This window comes from Cervus canadensis, chromosome 29 (assembly GCF_019320065.1).
Source record: "Cervus canadensis isolate Bull #8, Minnesota chromosome 29, ASM1932006v1, whole genome shotgun sequence".
In the NCBI taxonomy this organism is placed as follows: domain Eukaryota; kingdom Metazoa; phylum Chordata; class Mammalia; order Artiodactyla; family Cervidae; genus Cervus; species Cervus canadensis.
The window spans coordinates 1371436-1387082 of NC_057414.1; the positions used below are offsets into that span (position 1 = coordinate 1371436).

Here is a 15647-nt window from a genome sequence, read left to right on the forward strand (position 1 = left end):
GTTCTCTTCTTCAGAGAATTCAGCTTTCATCGTGCCTTCACATCTCAAGGTCAAGTAGTGAGTAGCCAGATGGCAGCTGGATAGCTCCATCTTCATACCCAGCATCATCTCAACACATATCAAAACTCACTTTTTTATATCAAGTAAGTTCTTTAATGGTTTCTTTTTTCTGTGTTTCTGTTAAATGTAACAAGTACTACTTCCCACCATCAAAATGTTAGCCATGCTTAACTTGTCTTTGTCCTCAACTGAAACATATTTAATTAGAGAGTAGATACTGGTGAGATATTACATGTTATTTAAAATGTTTTTTCAAACATTTTTTATCTTCATTTGTATTTCCATCACTGCTACACAAACCCATTACTTTATCTCTGTACATCTGAACTACTGCAATGGCGAGAAATCCAATACATTTGACCTTCTCAAAAACTGTCAATGTTTCCTCAGTTCCTAAGTTCCTATATGTTGAAAAACACACCAGGGACAACTCAAGGCTCTTCAGAACATCTTCAGGTTATATTTTCAGCTTTCCAACCTTCCTTCCTGCTCTGCCTGAGCTTTGGTCTTCTGCATAAATCAAGTTGCCTCACCTATGGACCCCAAACACTTCTTTTACATCGCTGCTTCTATACATTATTTACTGACCATGAAATTAATTCACCCTCACTCATATTTACTGGTCCAGCTTATGCCATTTATAAGGCCATTATTCACCATCTAGTCTACAAAAGTTCTAAACACATATACCCCATTATTAATGACTTCACCATTCATTTAGATGGAGATATTATATATATATATATATATATATGTATATGGTAGAGATCATTTAAGCTATTATAATGTGCGTGATATCTTATCTCTGTAGTAAAAATTTTAGATTTCTTCCATACCTTTAATTTTTATGAATTCTTCATAGTACATAGAAAAAATTCTTAGTTTTGAATGCTATAGTTTTTATACAAACATCTTTCTGAAAGGAATAAAATGCAGTTTGGTTATAGTTTGTCTAGGTAAAATTTTCTTCCTTTTAGAAAGATGTTTGTATAAAAACTATACCATTCAACTACTGCAATGAAAGTATTATACTAATACATAATATATTAGATATACATTATATATATATATGTATGTATATATATATATATGTATGTATAGTCCCCATTGAAGATAAAGCAAAAGTGATGTGACAGAAAACTTGGCATACATTTCAATACCCTGACTTGCTCACCACTACATCCAGCAATTACTCACTGAGAAGTTGCTGTGTATGTACCAGGAATCATCCTCTCTTTGAGGATCAAGTGGTAAAGAAAACAAAATCTCAACCCTCACAGAGCTTCGATTGCAGTCACAGAGAATAACAATAAAAAGTAAACAAATAAAACAATTCTATATAGGTATGCTGCTACTGCTGCTGCTAAGTCACTTCAGTCGTGTCCGACTCTATGTGACCCCACAAATGGCAGCCCACCAGGCTCCCCCATCCCTGGGATTCTCCAGGCAAGAACACTGGAGTGGGTTGCCATTTCCTTCTCCAATGCATGAAAGTGAAAAGTGAAAGAGAAGTCGCTCAGTCATGTCCGACTCTTCACGATCCCATGGACTGCAGCCCACCAGGCTCCTCCTTCCATGGGATTTTCCAGGCAAGAGTACTGGAGTGGGGTGCCATTGCCTTCTCCTATAGAGGTATAATTGCTATTAAAAATAATGAAGAAAAGTGAAGAACTAGAGTGTGCTGGATAGAGTGATTTTAGACATTTTAAATTATGGTATCATGAATAGCCTCTCTGAGTAAGTTGAACAGAGAGCAAAATGAAGTGAGAAAACAGGATACATAAAGATTGGGGAGGTGGAGGGAACGGCAAGTGAGAAGGCAGGAGCTAGATTATCATTCTGGGGGACAAGCAAGATCCATTGTGGGTGGAGCAGACTCAGAAGGGGCGATGACGGTCAGAGGGAAATGTGGACCAGCACTTGGAGATCAGATGGCACGAGATACAGATTTTGTACTTTGTCCTGAGTGTAATGGGATGCTTTGGCGGGTTTGAGAAGTTACATGATGAGATTGGTATGTTAAAGTGATCCTTCTGGTTTCTATAGATAGAACAGAATGTAGAGTGGAAAGAAGAGAAGTGAGAAATCAGCTACATGTCCATTGTGACTGTCTAGGCTTAGAGATTATGATGGTTTCAAATAGAAAGTACAACAATAGGACTTGATCATTGTTATGTGTATGTGAAGGAAAGAGAAAAAGATGAGTCCTAGGCTTTTGACCTGTATCAAAATCGGGGGATTGGGACCTATATAACTCAGACTTGGAGAGGAGACTCTTGAAGGATAAAATGAAGTGTGAAATTTTGGAAATATTAATGTCTTGTGAGCTCAGAAAAGTCCAGGATGGACATTAAAATAAAAGGGCTGGGGGAATCATTTGCATTGGATGATAATCAGACTAAATGAGCAGAAATTTGGGAGCAAGGATGGTAAGAGAAAGGTGGAAGGAAAATGAGCTTCATTTTGGAACTGTTAAATTCGAGAATCCTAAGAGACATCAAAGTGAACACATCCAAGAAGCTGCTGGAAAAACTGGCCTGCAGAACTAGAGAGTTCGGTGTCTGAAGTACAGTTTGGAAAAGCAAAGGGCAGGGTCCTCTAGATAAACAGCCCAGACTGGATAAAGGAAAGTCTGATAAGCAGGCAAAAAATTCCTGAATATTAGTATTAAGTACACCTGAGACCTAGACACAACTGATAAACAAAAGCAGGAAGAATGATCCAACCGGAGAGATCAACGGTTCCAGTGTTACAGAGAAGTCAGATAGTTACGAGTCATTACCACTGGATATGGTAACCAGATGTTGGTTTGGTTTAACCAAAAAAAAACCCACTAAGGCCCCAGTTCTTTGAGAAAGTTCTTTATATCACAGAGGCCCAAGCAAAGATGGGAATCATCATTCATTTACCAGGTAGAACACTCTCATTAGTTGGATACTGGATTCGAGAGAATAAACTTTGACACAGTATGCAGACTACCAAGATACTTTCCTCGTGGCTCAGCCAGTAAGGAGTTTGCCTGCAATGCAGGAGACCCAGGTTCGATCCATGGGTTGGGAAGATCCCCTGGAGAAGGAAATGGCAAACCACTCCAGTATTCTTGCCTGGAAAATCCCATGGACAGAGGAGCCTGACAGGCTACAGTTCGTGGTGTCGCAAAGAGTCGGACACGACTAAGTGACTTCACTTCACTTCACTTCTCCAAGATACAGGTGGGATACTCACAGCTGAGGATCCTGTTGATACCAAGAGCAGCAGGACCCAGCGGCTGCCACCTCACAAGCTCCTCTTGGGATGGGATTCAATTTTTGACAGCTTCCTTGCTTGCTTATGCCCTAGGCTCATATTCCTAAGTCCATTACACTGTACAGCCACAGGTTTATAAACTGGGGGATGCAGGAGCAGGTAAGGAGCCTCGGAGTCCGGCTGCCCTTCCATGAGCAGAGCAATCCCAACCAAGGACTGGACGGTCAAGCTCAGAGCAAACGGGATCGGGAGATGGATGTGGAGAGCAAGGCCCCCTAGAGGGCAGCAGAGTCCTGCAGGAGGGGGCAGAAACGCCTAAAAGGGGACACTTGTGGGCAGTTCCACTGAAGGAGACACAAGGGGGCAATACACACTTTTATGGAGAATGGATTCAAAATAAAAATGTAGTGAATTAAAGGGAGTCAGTCATCTGAGAGGTGGAAAAAATGTAAGTTGTGTAGCAGGCAACAAAAACAAGTTAGCAGGAGGAGACTGGGGCAGAAGTCAATCACAGCAAAGTAATGCTCTCCACTCAGCACTGTTTATTACCCAGATAGCAATAATAAATGGGAATTCTTTGCTCAGAATGTATTATTCATCATGTTGTCTGCTGAGCTAGATGGTGTTTTAGGCACTGGAGCTATAAAGATGAATACGATACCTTCCTCCCTCTAGATAACTCCTCTCCTCTCAGTAGAGGCAGAGATGTAAGCCAACAATGTCAGCAGAGGGTTGGAGGAGGTTTAAGTCTTTGTAGGAGAACTGCAGGAACACAGAAAAGGAAATAATTACGTGAGAGGGGAAGGGAGAAACCTCAAAGAAAGGATAACATGATGGTATGGATCCTGGCTATGATTTTTTTCTTTCCCTCCCCCTCTGATTTCTGTAGGTCTTCCCTGAAATAATCCATCTTTTTTTTTTTTTTGTCTCATTCATTTATTCGTTCATCCAGCACACTTCTTCATGGAGCCCTACAGGGTCCAGTCACTGTGGAGGGCACTGATACAGACATGGTCTCTGACCTGGCATTAATTGGCAAGGCAGCGGGCATGCCCGTGCGGGATCCCCCCTCCTGCCCTCTCTCTAGAGTTGAAGGGGAAGGCTAACAGGTTCTGTGTGAGGAGGAAAGGCAATAGGAAAAGAACTATGTCTTCTCTCTTAACTCTCCTGATCACTTAGGCATTCGACAAACAGGGACTGTGCACGATGTGCCACACTTCAGCCTCTCGGTCCAGGGGAAGTTCACGATCCACCATGACATTTTCCATTTGCGTTCTAGGATCTTCCCCATCCTAGCCACCCACACAATGGGTGTTGTTATCTTCACCATGAATGTTGTGCTTCCTTGCTTGTGGCACCCATCTCTGTCATCCCCATTAGACTCTAAGCTCCTTGAGCTCAGAGCCTATGAAACGTATTTGTCTAAAGCCAACTACAGAATTACGCTATGTATCGAGATGCACAAGATGTAGCTCAGTGTATCATTTATAATCAGAAGGACCTAGGTTGAATTCCAGTATCAGCTTTCATCAGCTGTAGTTGTGAACTGTAGTTCTCTTTTTTAAAAGGTCATCACGACCCCGCCCCAGGGTTGGAAGGATGTTTGAGACAATGTCTAAAAACTCCTAACAGTGCCTTGCACTTATGTTTCCTCTTATTCTTTGGCTTCTTCTTGATTCTTTTAATTGAGTTTTATTTTCTCTTGTAGTCGTCCCTTTGGCAATTTCAGTTATTTTCTTTAATCTAATGCCCCAGAGTACAAGCATTATAGTTCAACAGCCCAGATATGTGTCTGACTTTGCCCCTGCTGACCTCTGAGCAAGTCATTTAGCTACTTTGTGACTCAGTTTCTTTATCTGTAAAATGGGGATGACAACAGTACCAACTTTATAGTGTCTTTGTGAAAATAAATGCTAAAATCCAATGTAAAACATCAATGTTGTGAGTTAAGAAACACTGCTCTCACTATTCAAAGATGAAATTTAAGAAAAGCTATATAAGTCACCCGAAATCGTATAGCAAGTAACTGGTATTGCTAGGAACCAAACCCATGCTGATTCACTCCAAAGTCAATACATTCAATTGCCAGTCCTTGGGGTCACAAAGAATTGGACATGACTGAGCACACACACTCATATGTACATACATACATTCATAGCCTATCTCAAGCAAACAAGCCCAGTGCATTTAGAAAAATTTGGAGAAATATTGTATATCTATCTATACATGTATATTTATATATGATTATATAGAGATTTGTGTATTTGTATGCATATATGTGCAGTGTGTGTATATATGTTATACATGTAGTATAATGATGCTGCATAATAGCATAAATTATTTTATTACATTCTATCTGAATTTCTAGATCACCATGCGACTCCTAGTTCAGTATCTGGTACATAAGTCCTTAAGAAACACAAGAGACTAAACTCTAAAGATAAGGCCTTATTGCATCATTTTTATGTAATGTTTCTTTATCTACCAGTATGAAATTAAAACAATCTCAATTAGAGTTTTTGTGATATTAGGCACTGAACAATGAGGACCCTGCTTAGAAAGGGAAAAATTAGTAAATACTTCTGTTGTAATTACATCTGATTATAATAAACCATAAGACATTATCCTAAAATCCAGAAGAAACATAATTCCCTTTATTAAAATGATACTATTAAAACAATGGGATGAAGAATGGAAGTGGACAGACAGTCCCTGGCCATAGACCTGTGATTAGTATCTTGCGCCCGGTAACATGGAGCAGAGATGGTTCTCTGGAAGCTCATGTAAGAGCACGCTCAGCCGACCGAGGACTTGCAGAGAGACCGCCTCCCTCTCTGTGGGTGCTGTCCGCACGCTGCCGCCGTAACTGGACGTAAGGATGCCTGTCCCATCCTCACGCCCCACATTGCTACAGGGGCTGGGAACTCCCCAGCCTCCCTTGGCCACCACTACTTCATCCTGGTCTTGTCAAAAACCAAGTAATCCTTAAACCCGAGTGAAATGGGACCTAAGTTTTTTTGGGTTTTTTTTTTTTTTTTTTTTTTTTTTGCAATATTTGGAAATACTTTGTGTGTTCCTCTATAGAAGACAGAGGAAGAGAAAAAAGAAGGACATTTTGTGTGCAGATGTGAGATGGGAACAATCAAGGTGAAGGCAGAGGACTAGAAGAAGAGAGGAGGGTGACAAACAGAACAACTCTGCTGAGACAGAAGAACTGGTGAACGTCTGTGTACGACGGAAGGGGGGAGCCCGAGCAGGTGGAGCCACGTTTGGGTAAATCGCAGGGTCACCTCTGATAAATGTTCTTGCCTTTACCATCTTCATGGCAAGAAGATGCCAACTACAGAAAAAAGCATTTGTTGAGTTGCTACTATATGTCTGTGAAAAGAACAGATGTGCCGTTGGTTCCATGAAGTTTACAGGCTATGAGCAAACTAATATCTATTTGTAACTTGAAGTGAGGGTATGAAGGAGGAGAATAGGGTTCTAATACAGATTAACAGGGGTGATAGGCTGAGATACAATAAAGAGACCATCATCTGTTTCCAGATCGTTTTCAAATCCAGCCTCAATCACAGCTGCCTACGTTAGGGCATGCAGGAGCATGTGAACCAGGTCTGGATGGTGTTAAAAATCAAAGATTTATTAAACCACAAGATTTAATGGAGATGATACACGTCATACCCTGTAGAAGGGTCAATGGTTTCATAAGCATTAGGGGAACATGTGGAGAAAACAGGACAAAGTATTCTATATCAGAATTGTCCGGGAAAACCTGCCTGGACACAGAAGTTACTAGAATGACAGATAGAGTAACATTAATATGCATCTAAGATCAAGAATTTTACATGAATTACTTCACCTGATCCCCAACATTTCCATTTTTCAAATATGGAAATTATAACTCAGAAAGCATCAGCAAGTCTCCTAACATAACATAGCGTCTTTTAGGGGTGGGAGGGAGGAGTTTGTTTGTTTTTTAGTTAAAATGTTGTATTCATTTCTACTGTATAGCAAAGTGAATCAGCTATAGGAATACATATCAGTTCAGTTCAGTCGCTCAGTCGTGTCTGATTCTTTGTGACCCCATGGACTGCAGCACACCAGGCCTCCCTGTCCATCACCAACTCTTGGAGCTTGCTCAAACTCATGTCTGTCAAGTCGGTGATGCCATCCAACCAGGTCATCCTCTTATTGTCTCCTCCTCCTGCCTTCAATCTTTCCCAGCATCAGAGCCTTTTCAAATGAGTCAGTTCTTTGCACCAGGTGGCCAAAGTACTGGAGTTTCAGCTTCAGCATCAAGCCTTCCAATGAATATTCAGCACTGATTTCCTTTAGGATGGACTGGCTGGATCTCCAGTCAAAGGACTGGAGTCTCGCAGTCCAAAGGACTCTCAAGAGTCTTTTCCAACACCACAGTTCAAAAGCATCAATTCTATGGCGCTCAGCTTTTCTTTATGGTACAACTCTCACATCCATACATGACCACTGGAAAACCCATAGCTTTGACTAGACAGACCTTTGTCAGCAAAGTAATGTCTCTGCTTTTTAATATGCTGTCTAGAATGGTTCAGAACTTTTCTTCCAAGAAGCAAGCATCTTTTAATTTCATGGCTGCAGTCACCATCTGCAGTGATTTTGGAGCCCCCCCGCCACCCCCACCAAATAAAGTCTCTCACTGTTTCTATTGTTTCCCCACCTATTCGCCATGAAGTGATGGGACTGGATGCCATGATCTTACTTTTCTGAATGTTGAGTTTTAAGCCAACTTTTTCACTCTCCTCTTTCATTTTCATCAAGAAACCCTTTAGTTTCTCTTCACTTTCTGCCATAAAGGTGGTGTCATCTGTGTATCTGAGGTTATTGATATTTCTCCCAGCAATCTTGATTCCAGCTTGTGCTTCATCCAGCCTGGCATTTTGCATGAAGTACTCTGTACTGTCAGATATAATCCCTTGAATATATTTTTCACTTCCACTGTATTTGTGAGACAAATACATGCAATCCCGGGGTTGGCGGCGGGGGGCCTCTATTTAAGAAGAAGTTTGAAAAATATGAATACGCAAGTAGGAACAGGGCCTTGCAAGGGACTGCTATAAGTGAGGGGCCCTGATCCTTCGTCAGCTTCATAGCAATCTGCTTCCATGGAGACACCCTGAGGTGTGGGCTCCTACAGACCCCAGATGGAGAAAACCAAGTTGCTGAGGGCAAATTGCAGCTGAGATCAGTGCTGAAAAGGGATCAGGCTTCCAACCACCCAGGGTTCGTGTGTGTGCTAAGTCGCTTCAGTCACGCCCAACTCTTTGCCATCCCATGGACTGTAGCCCGCCAGGGTCCTCTGTCCGTGGGATTTTCCAAGCAGAATACTGGAGTGGGTTGCCATGCCCTCCTCCAGGGTATCTTTCCAACCCAGGGGTCGAACCTGTGACTCTTATATCTCCTGCACTGGCAGGCGGATTCTTTACCACTAGTGCCACCTGGGAAGTCCCTCTTTTAGGGCAGTAATGGTCAAAAAAGTGCAAGGCTGTGACTCAAGCCAGGAGATCAGGAAAAAGGTGAAAGGGTTTGAAGCACAGCACAGTTACCTGTGTACCTTAAGCCACTTATAATGTAAAGACAGATTAGCCCAACAAATGGCCCAGTTAGTGTCTATAACCAGCATTTAAGTGATAATATGCATCATGGTTAACCAATCCAGTAACCTGGGACAAGTTACTTAATCTCCCTGTGTTCTAGTTCTTTCTCATTTGTAAAATAAGGATAATAGAAGTATCTAGTTCAAAGGGCTGTTGCAATGATTAAATAAGTAAAAATTGGGGTATGGACTGTGTCTGATCTATTCCAAGTGCTCAGTAAATATTGGCTCTCACTGTCATTATTACCCAGCTTGGTCTGACTCCAAAGCCTTTCCAATTTCCATGCACAAAAATGTTAGGAAAAATTCCTCCTTGAAAGTTACTCATCTGTCTTTAGAAAGAATAAATAATTCAGTCTAAAAATTTCTCAACCCGAAGATGTACTCAGTCACTAATTCATGTCCAACTCTTTGTGACCCCATGGACTGTAGCCCACCAGGCTCCTCTGTCCACGGAATTTTCCAGGCAAGAATACTGGAATGGGATGCCATTTCCTACTGCAGGGGATCTTTCTGGCCCAGGGATTAAACCTGTGTCTCTCATGTCTCCTGCATTGGCAGGTGGGTTCTTTACCACTAACATCACCTGAGAAGCCCAACCTGAAGATCGCAGCCAGCAATATTAAATTAATGCTACTGCGAGTTTCTTCTGACTGACCCCGTTCTCCTAAGGAGACCCTCCTTCTGCTCAACATTTTGCCCCTCCTTGCAAAGTCCTCCCTCTCGAAGATGTTGCATAAGCTTGTAAAGCACATTAGAATTAGTTTTACAATCTGTATCTTCCCGAGTTTCTACTGATTGTGAAACAAACAGCAACATCGAAGGAAAGTACACAATGGAAAGGCAACGACTTAAGATGATTCATATCTGAAAACAAGTTCTCATCGTAAGTGGGATTAAAATACATCCTCTGGGAACTCTCTGGAAGCTCAATGAAAGGCTTTACCCAATACAAAATCTAACACATTTCCATACTGTTGCTGTAATTTATTAAACTGTTCTCCAGAGGTTGGTTTGTTCTTGTTTTGTATTGCTTTTTGCCATTTTCTATATCACTGAAGAGAGGTCTTTGCAAGAAGCCTTCGAGCTTCTGTTGAGTTATTTCTTTAGAATGAATTCCTCTGAATAGAATTACTGGGTCACGATGGCTGATTCTTTACATTTTAAGCACTTATTTGCATTGCTTCCCCGCCTGTCAACTTCTACTTCCTTTTATTTCATAGAGGATAGAGCCATATGCTCCCTGGCAGCCTCTCAAATACTTTCGCAATGCATATTCAATTCTGACATTCTTTTCTGGGCCTATTAATCATGCTCAATTTTTGTTTTTAATCTGAAATCTCTGAATGGACCAAGCTGACATTTCAAGTCTGGGCAAACGCTGCTTTTCTGCAGATGGAGACCACAGGATCTGCCGGAACGCGTAGTAAAGCACTCCAAAGTATTTACTTCTGTAGCGGCTCACAGAGGGCGGAAGGATGAGGCTGAAGTAGCGAATTACTCTGCAGTGTTACTCGGTGACAATGGGCCAGATTCGGCCTTACCCTTCCCCTCTGAAGATTCACTCATAAGGACTCTCCTTCCACTTACGTCTAGAATTCTCCTTTGATCAATGCGATTTGAAGGGATGGCTCACTTCCCCCTGCCTGTCTCTGCGGTCACACAGCGTCCCACGCAGCAACACTGGTCCTCTTCTCAGGGAAGCCTCTGTCACAGGTTTGAGACTTCTGCGTAGCCCTGGGTCTGCAGACTCCTGTCAGAGGGATGACCAGGTCCCTGGAGGGTGATTTATGCCACCTGGCCACCATGGAGTCGAATTTGACCTTTGGAAAAATAAGTTTATGTTGTGCTCAAAACCTCCCTCTACTAAGTACACACCGTTGCTCTCATGTGTGACCTTTTCAGTCCCTCAAATGGGTTATCAAATTATTTAGATAAGGGCATTTTTTCCAGCATAAAATGAAGAAAGTGAGGTGTTAATACGGAGCACGCTATTTGGAGGTAAGACACCTGGTTTCTAGTCCCATTTCTGTGCCTTACCACTTATGGGGCCATGGCCAGACTGGAGAAGCTTTCTGAGCCACAGATTCCTTATCTAAAGGAGGAGGATAATGATTACTTTAATTAGTTTATTGAGAGAATTAGATGGAAGAGGAGAAGCTTTCTGAAATATTTTAATTGCTATTCAAACGTATATCATAGTTTCTCTCCTCACTTTATCACTGTCAGGATCCAAAATTAGGATGATCCTAAAGGTTACATGGCAATAAATCTGAAAAATAAAATGCAGTTTTATACTCTGCCTCATTCATTTTAAAATTAGAAACTGTGAGAAAGTCTAAAAAAGAGGGGATATATGCATAACTGATTCACTATGCTTACAGCAAACTGTAACATGACATTGTAAAGCAACTACCTGCCAATAAAATTTTTAAAATAAATAAATCAACTTTTAAAAAATAAAATAGAAGTAGAAACTGTGTTTCTGGGTGATCACTACAGATATCACCTAGCATATATCTGTACAATCGATCCAAACTTTGCCTGGAGTCTAAAAGTTGAGGTCTAGCCTGGTGTTTGAGGAGCAACGTAGGAAGAAGGTTGAATGTGCCCAGAGCTGTTATAAAGGCTGTAGACAGGAGAAGTGGGGCCGATGACTGGACCAAAGTTAAAATTGAAAACTGAAGGCAGAAACATCCTGTCCAAAGGCAGGGAGGCAAAGTGAAAGAACTGAGAAATAAAACTGGCTCCTAAACTTACTATAATCGGGCTCAAACAAGATGGTACCTGGAAAAGGGCTTCCCTGGTGGCTCAGCTGGGAAGGAATCTGCCTGCAATGCAGGAGCCCTGGGTTCAGTCCCTGGGGTGGGAAGATCTCCTGGAGAAGGGGACGGCTACCCCTCTTAGTATTCTGGCCTGGAGAACTCATGGACTGTTCCATGGGGTCGCAAAGAGCTGGACATGACTGAGCAACTTTCACACTTAGCAAAGAATTCCAAAATCATCACTGAGGAAAGCCAAGCCCTCTTTTACGTGAATGTGTAACTGACTGGGTAAGGGATTAGCACACAGACACGTTAAGCTTCGTTTTCTTCATTTTGTGTTTGTTGATACTTTCCTAGTCTAGTCACTTGAAAGGTAACTGAGGGAAATATTTGAAAAAGACCTGCCGGCCAATGCCAATTCTGCAAACATACGTGACCAAAAATTTATCTAAGTATTTATAAGTTCTTGGACTTGTGATAGTTCCACTAGTTAAAGCAGTTTGAGAATGCAGCAATGAATACATAGTTACTGGCTGGTTATTTTGGGTTTCTAGACTCAGTTCCAATTATGGGGTGGTCCCCCCACACAAACAAGCAATTCTTTGACCACCAACTGGGTGTCCAACAATTCATCTCAACTCTGACTCTACCTACCTGAAGATAACATCATATCCCACAGGCTAAGGGTTCAGTCCCACAAGTCTGCCCTCCCCCCCACAGCTATCATCAATCAATGACAGACTGCAGGTTCCCACAGCCCCTTCCTTGGATGTCAGGGCCAGTCCCAAGTCCAAGCTGTTATCTGTATTTCTCACTGACTGCCTATAAATCAGAGGTTCACATGATCCCCTCCTCGGCTGGATAAATTTGCTAGAGTGGTTCACAGGACTCAGAGAAACACTGTACTTACTAGACCACTAATTTACTGTACAAGGACAGAACTCAGAACAGCCAGACAGAAGAGATGCAAAGAGCAAGGTATGTGGTCAGAGACACAGAGATTCCATTCCCTATCCAGGCTCTGCATTCTCCCATCATCTCTACAAGACACCAAAGTTTCCCCACCCATCCTCTGGATTTTTATGGAGGCTTCATCACGTAGGCCTGATTGATTAAATCACTAACCACTGGCAATCGAAATCCATCTCCTCTGGCCCCTTTCCCCTCCCTGGAGGTCCACAGGGTGGGACCGGAAGTTCTAACCCTCTAATTACAGGGTTGGGTCTACTGGCAACCAAGCCCCATCCTTAGCTGAGTTTCAAAAGTCACCTCATTAACATCACAGAAGACACATTTATCACTCTCAGTACTTAGGAAATTCCAAGAGGTTTTAGAGCTGTGAGCGGAGGAAGACCAAATGTATTTGAAACACATATTTTGGTGATCTGAAATCTTATAAATCACGGTATTGTACTGGTTATAACTGTAATTAGCATAGCTTCTGATAAGTGAACAGCGGTGTTTGTACCATGGTTACGAGCACCAACTGATTAGGCATTTTCCAAATCTGGATTACTGAGATCACAATACATCTTTTTACTCAGTCTATCTCCCGCTTTTGTTTCCTGTACAAATGTAACTCTATGAAGACTCTCATGCTTTTTATATACAACAATATGTATAAAAAGGAACAATATTTAAAAGACTACAAATGATTAGGTAAGACTCAAGTATTTGGTAGTAACTTGCTTCTTTAGGATTTTCATAAATATATATATAAACACACTCCTTAATAAATACCTAAACATAAGCAAATGCCATAAACCACCTTAGAAATTTTTAACTGAACCTTGGTAGAGAAAGTAATGAAACAAGGTAAGCGGTAGGAGGGTGCTGGCATCAGAGTATCTAAAAGATAATTCACAATGACTTACTTCATAAGGAAACTAACCTCACATAAAGAAAGTTCTGAGGTTCAAGAGGCTAATTCAGTGGCTCAGAGACACTGTCTAGGACCTACGTTCATTTAATCTTCCATGCCACCATTTTTTAGAAAGTCGGCTTCACTTGTTTCATCCTCCAGCATATTGTAACATTGCCAGATATAACATCCAAACAACCGTCCACAGCAAAAGGGGCCATGTTTTCCAGTGTCTTATTGATAAGACTGAAAAAAATCATCATAAATCTCCAGAATACCCCCTTTCATGACCACTGGCTGACAATGATGAGTAACATTGGTTACTATTATCATCTCAGTCTAACCCGAATGTAAGAATGGGACACACACACACACAAAAAAAAGAATGGGACAGCTTGGTGTGAAGAATGGGATTATGTGCAAGAGAGGCTAAAACATTTTTTAAAATATGGATCTCTTACACAATCTTCTGTGTTTTACCTACCAATCATTCTCCCTACATTTTTGCCTACTCCATAAGTTTCCTGCCCAAAGTGGCTCTTTCACTTTTCCACCCATACTTTCACAAACCTCCAATTTCAACCACTCTGCTCTTATTATCACTCCAACTCTGAGAGACCTAATGTCATTTCTTATGAACTTGCTACTCTTTCCTCCTCCCCACCTGAACATTTTCCCCTAACATGCTTCTCCTTTTGTTTATTCATTCATGTATGCATGCATTCATTGAACAAATTAATCACCTGGAATAAGCTCAGCAATGTCACAGCACTGGAAGGATGGCAGTGAAGAAAACAGTCTAAGATCCAGGACTTCACAGAGTTCACATTCTTTTGACGATTCTGCTGGGAAAAATAGACAGTAAATAAAACAAAGAAGTAGAAATATAAATTATGTTGGATAAGAGAAAAGCAGGAAATGGTAGGAAGAGTGATGTCACAGCTGCATTCTTAAACTGAGTAGTCATGGCAGGGCTATATTGAAAAAGCAACATTTGAGAAAAGATTTAAGAGAGATCCTTTCTCAGGATATTTGGGAGAAGAGCCCGAGAGGCAGAGGAAATGGCCACAGCAAAGGCACTTTGGTGGGAGGATGCCCAGGGTCTTCAAGGAGAACAAAGTGAGCAAGAAGGGAAAAAAGAGTAAGTTATGGGATCAGAGAAGTAATAGAGGATGGAGAAGAACTGTACAGAACTTTGTAAACCATTATAATAAATTTAGATTTTACTCAGGGAGATGGGTAACTAGTTGAGAGCTTTCAACGGAGAAGTAATATAAAAGTATATTTGCTTTGAAAGGATCATGCTGGTTGCTGTGTAGAGATTGGGTTGGGCTGGGCTGGGTTGGGTTGGGTTGAATAAGAGAAGGGGGTTAGCAAGGACAGAAGCAGGACCAGTTTGGGAAGCTATTATAATTTTCATAATAAAAGTAATGGTGGCTTGGACCAGAGTAGTAAATAGAGGAGCTGGTTAAAAATGGCTAGATTCTGGGTATGTTTTGGAAATGAAGCCTGCGGTATATGCCAACTGGTTAATGATGAATTATAAGTGAAAACAGTGTGTTCTTTCCTCTTTTCTGTAATTATCTCAAAACACTATATTGTTCTCTTTCCCCAAACATCTTTCATTTGTTCTCTCTTTCTTGGTCTCTTGACATAAGTCTACAAAGTTGCTTCAGTTTCCATGTATTGAAAACAAAACCAAGCAAAACGAACAACAAAGCCCTTTGAGGATCTGATAACCCCTCAAGTTACCTTTGCATTTTATTCACTTATTCATCCACATATTCATTCACAAGTTTTATTCACTCTAATCATTTTTTTCAATTCTCCAGTTTTCCAGATTTATACTTAATCTTAGCCTCAAAACTCTGCCTTCTTGACAGCAATTTTGGTGTGAAAATCATTTATTGGGTTTTCTGACATTCGAAGTGATTTGTTCTATAACTACTCCAATAATTCTTATTTTTTCTGTACTTTATTGGCCAAAAAGACTCTTTTCTCTCATATCATTTTGCACAGCTCATACATATGTCTATCCTGAATAAGAGAAAATAGATGAAGAAAAATAAGATTTAAATTT

General features: G+C 41.1%; 1 protein-coding gene and 1 long non-coding RNA gene across 3 annotated transcripts in view; one reads left to right on the forward strand and one right to left on the reverse strand.

The window, feature by feature from the left end:
- The window catches only part of GRM5 (glutamate metabotropic receptor 5), a 598074-nt gene that overhangs the window by 550168 nt on the left and 32259 nt on the right, over positions 1–15647 (forward strand). The gene's annotated exons all lie outside the window — the stretch shown is intronic.
- Positions 1–15647, reverse strand: part of LOC122430928 — a 262437-nt gene that overhangs the window by 219169 nt on the left and 27621 nt on the right. Inside the window, exon 2 of the long non-coding RNA XR_006266408.1 lies at positions 14311–14409. This is a non-coding gene — a long non-coding RNA (uncharacterized LOC122430928). The remainder of the gene's footprint in view (positions 1–14310; positions 14410–15647) is intronic.